The sequence below is a fragment of the Taudactylus pleione genome, unplaced genomic scaffold, assembly GCF_031769625.1.
Source record: "Taudactylus pleione unplaced genomic scaffold, aTauple2 ptg001301l, whole genome shotgun sequence".
Lineage (NCBI taxonomy): Eukaryota > Metazoa > Chordata > Amphibia > Anura > Myobatrachidae > Taudactylus > Taudactylus pleione.
The window spans coordinates 39289-44199 of NW_028285701.1; positions in this window are offsets into that span (position 1 = coordinate 39289).

Sequence of the window (4911 nt, forward strand, 5' to 3'; positions counted from 1 at the left end):
CTACTAGAATACTTATTACTGCATTGGAGAAATATACATATATAGGCCGCTACAAACTAAGATTAGTACAGTACTAAAATGAATAGTCTCCATCGAACAATAACCCCAAGATAAGCAAGAATATGTTTCTTATTCTGAAAATAGATGAATGTACAGTACATAGTTTATATAGAAACATTAACTTGGTCACTGCTGTAATGTATGTGGCAGGTATGTAACATGTGGAAACAATTTATTGGTGATATAAAAACCAATCCAATTTGTACAATCTGATATGGCCGGGTTTCCCCTACATGCTGAGCTACTGCGGAAGTACAGCTGATTACAATATTAATTCATGTTAGTAATGGGGAATGTACCCCCCCCCCCCACCGATGTGACAGGATTTCATTAAACAATTTTTCCCATTGTAGAAGATCACCTTGTGACAAATTCTCTTCTACAGAGAAAGGTACTTGGAAATTTTGTTATGTACTGTACAATGTTTAATACTAAGGGGCCTATTCATTAAACCTAAACATTCTCTGGAGATAATTAGCTTTAGAACTCTCATGGAGTTCTAGCTAATTATAGGTGGAATCCATCATTCCACCTCTCCATAAGTATCTATTCCGAAAAGCTGTCATTTTTGCGATGACAGCTTGTCGGGAAATAGATACTTTTCCCGCCTACACTAACTTATCGCATCTGGAAACAGTGCTGCGCATGCGCTGTTACATCTGTAAAACCAGCGCATGCGCAGCACTGCCTACAGATGCGTTAAGTTTGTGTGCAAGGGCGTATTCTAACTAGAAATTTGGCAGCCACATAGCAAGGACTCCCTCATATGAAAAAAACACATACATTTGCCCCCACACAGAGCCCATTCATGTTATGCCACACAGAGCTCATTCAGGTTAAGCCACACAGTAGTACCCCTTATACACATTATGCCATGCAGTAGTAGTGTCCCTTACCACACAGTAATGCCTTTTCCAGATTATGCCACATAGTAGTAGTGCCCCATATAGCACATTCCACACAATAGTAGTGCCCCTTACACATTATGCCACACAGCAATTACTCTTATTACATTATGCCACACAGTAATGCCCCTTACACATGATGCCACACAGTAATGCCCCTTACACATAATGTCACACAGCAATGCCTCTTATTACATTATGCCATACAGTAATGCCCTTTACAGATGATGCCACACAGTAGTAGTGCCCCATATAACACATTATTCCACACAATAGTAGTGCCCCTTACACATTATGCCACACAGCAATGCCTCTTATTACATTATGCAACACAGTAATGCCCCTTACACATTATGCCTCTCCCTAGCAACTCACCTCTGTGTCCCTCCAGCATCCTCTTGCCTCCCCCTGTGTGTTATCAGCAGCCAGCAGCTGTGGATTTGGTGCTGGGCTGACAGCTAATTACAGCTGGTGCACCGGCAGACAAGGGGGAGAGATACTAAGCTCTAAAAAGTGATAAACTAGAGAGTGATAAATGACCAGCCACTCAGCTCCCAACTGTCATGTTACAGGCTGTGTTTGCAAAATGACAGTTAGGAGCTGAGTGGCTGGTAGTTTATCACTCTCCAGTTTATCACTTTTCAGAGCTTAGTACATCTGGACCCATGGAATCTGGTGCCGGTCACAAACCAATCGGATTTCGTGTACCAGCAGGCAATCAGGATCTGCCACTGATGATTGGCTACCGGTCTGCCAGCTCTGAATTCCTCGTGACCGGCAGCGCTGTCTTTCCATGTCTGCCTGCCGGACGAAAACAAAATTGGACAAAAACTTCACAGTGTGGTAACATTGGATTCCAGAAGACATACTATGGGGTTGAGGTCCTAGTCGGATCTCCCGTTGGTGTACGCTGGGCAGAACTTTGACCCTGGGATGCTGGGCAGAATTTTGAACCCAGGGTAGCCTGTTCTGGGCCTTCCACTGTATGGATTTGAATGAATACTTCGCAGAGGATTTGGATGAAAACTTCCCTTTAGGACCTCATGGTGGAGTGCGCTGGGCAGAACTTTTACCCAGGGAGCTTGTTCTGGGCCTTCCACTGGATGGATTTGGACAACATCATATAATAAAACTTAATAACTAGAAGATTTAAACCCAAGCAACGCCGGGTATTTCAACTAGTTATATATATCTTTTTAATTTTCTTTGGAGGTTGTGCTGATGTCTATCTTAGACGCCTTTTTTGGTTGTCAATATTTGGCCCTTGTTTTTCCCAATGCTTTTTCTTATCTTTTCATCCTTTACTTTTATTTTATGGGCCCATGTGGCTCTGTATTTTGGTGATTATTATCCCGTTACTCTGACATGAATATTAGCCTTTTACATTTTCACACAAATCCTATTGGCCTGTTTTGCATTAGTGGTTGTCTGGAGCCTGGTCGTGAATCACTTGTGTTAGTTCAATGTGTTCTCGACTTAAATACATTCATACTGTACTATATGTGCCCGATCTTGTCTGATCTTGGAAGCCAAACAGTGTCTGGCCTGGTTAGTACTAGGGAGGGAGACCACCAGGGGCGTATTAAGAGAGTCTTGGACTGGGGCCCCATCCTCTCCACCCAGCTGCCTGCAGCACACTGAGTACAGCAGACTCTGGGCATGCACCGGTCACCGTAAAAATGGAGCGGCAGCCATTTTCTTAGTGATCTCCTCACTGCGCCTGTGGAAAACATCGGGAAAATGGCCGAGACGGCCATTTTCCAGGCAATTTGTACTGCGATGGTAACACTGATGCGGGACTCTGGAGAGATACGTATTTAATAAATGGGTACAGGGTGTGCGGTGTGGGCCCACCCTGGACCCAGGGGCCCAGGGCCGGCTCTACCATTAGGCAGCTTTAGGCTGCTGCCTAGGGCGCCAGGATCTGGGGGTGCCACAGAGTTTGCCTATCACAATATTAATGATGTGTCTGAGAGACACTCTTGTTGTACTAAATGCAGGTGATGGCTGTGGAACTTCTTAGACGACACCTCCTCACTTTCACCTGATGGTCTGGGAGGTGGTGGTTAGAGAGGATGGGGGCTGAAGTTTTACCTAGGGTGCAGAGACACCTTGCACCAGCCTTGCAGGGGCCAGTATGCACCGCACACCCTGCGCCCATTATAGATATGCCCCTGGAGACCACCGAAGAATATCAGGTCCTGTAAGTCAAGATTTTGTCCACCATATTGTCCAATCGATTCGACCAGTCTGTGCTACTGCAACCATTGGTAAATGTATTATTTAAAACATTGGCAGGAAAGTATTCCACATGAGTTCATATGTAGTATTACTACTTAAAACTGGGCACATTTTTCAAGCACATTTTTCAAGATGCCCACCTAGCAGTGACCACATCAGTCGTCATCCTCTGATGGGCATAGTCTATACTTAGGGGTATATTTACTAAAGTGCAGGTTTTCTCAGAAGTAGAGATGTTGCTTATAGCAACCAATAAGATTCTAGCTATTAGCTTCTAGACGGTGCAAGATAAATTTTAAGTAGAATCTGATTGGTTGCTATGGGCAACAACTACATTTCTAGACTTGCACTTGTAAGTATACCCCTTAAACTCTTTATAGTATCTATCTACAATAAAAGTTTTATATTGGAACCATTGCAGAAGTAACTGTTCCCTGGATTTCTATTTTTTCTATACAAGAGATCACATATTTATTTAACTATATGCCAAATATTAGGATATACTTATTCTTACACCCTTTTATGGGTACAAAGGGGTTCAAGGCTGGAGACATGCCAATCTGCTATCGATTATGGTGGTGTATCTGAGAGTGGGACCACCACCAAAGGGGTACAAGGCTGGAGGTGTGCCAATCAGCTATCCAGTAATGGTGGTGTGTTTGAGAGTGGGACCACCACCAAAGAGGTTCAAGGCTGGAGGCGTGCCAATCAAGCTATCCAAGTAATGGTGGTGTGTCTGAGGGTGGGACCACCATCAAAGGGGTACAAGGCTGGAGGTGTGCCAATCAGCTATCCAGTAATGGTGGTGTGTTTGAGAGTGGGACCACCACCAAAGAGGTTCAAGGCTGGAGGCGTACCAATCAAGCTATCCAAGTAATGGTGGTGTATCTGAGAGTGGGACCACCACCAAAGGGGTACAAGGCTGGGGGTGTGCCAATCAGCTATCCAGTAATGGTGGTGTGTTTGAGAGTGGGACCACCACCAAAGAGGTTCAAGGCTAGAGGCGTGCCAATCAAGCTATCCAAGTAATGGTGGAGTGTCTGAGGGTGGGACCACCACCAAAGGGGTACAAGGCTGGAGGCGTGTCAATCAGCTATCCAGTAATGGTGGTGTGTCTGAGATTGGGACCACCACCAAAGGTAAAGGTAAGGGTAGGGGGAGGTGTGCCTCACTAGCAATTGGTCACAAATCAAATTACAAGACATAGGGGCCTATTCATCAACACTAAAATAATGTTTTTAAGGACTTTTCTTTAAATACCGTTATTTTAGTATTCATGAAGTATCTTAACACAGGAGATATTACTGATATCTCCTTGTTAAGTCCCCCTGTGTTAATTTCCACACTCCCAATACATTAGTACATTAGATATGGAAATTATGGTATTCATCAAATTCCGAAAATTATGTATTTTCGGAATTTGACGGAGTTACGATCCGCCACTATGAGGTGGCGAATAGTAGGTGACAATTACCTGCTTCCAGCTGGTGAGGTCCCCCGGCGTCTCCCTCCGTCGCTCTGGTCCGTCCTCTGGCTCCGGTGGCTGCTCGGTCACTGTGTTCTCCCAGCAGAACGCAATAAAGTTTAGAAGAAAAAAAAAAGTTTTTTTTTTCCTCTAAACTGTACTGTGTGCTGCTGGGAGAACACAGTGTCCGAGCAGCCACCGGAGCTGGAGGCGCTGCAGCGGGCAGGTACTGTAAGTGCG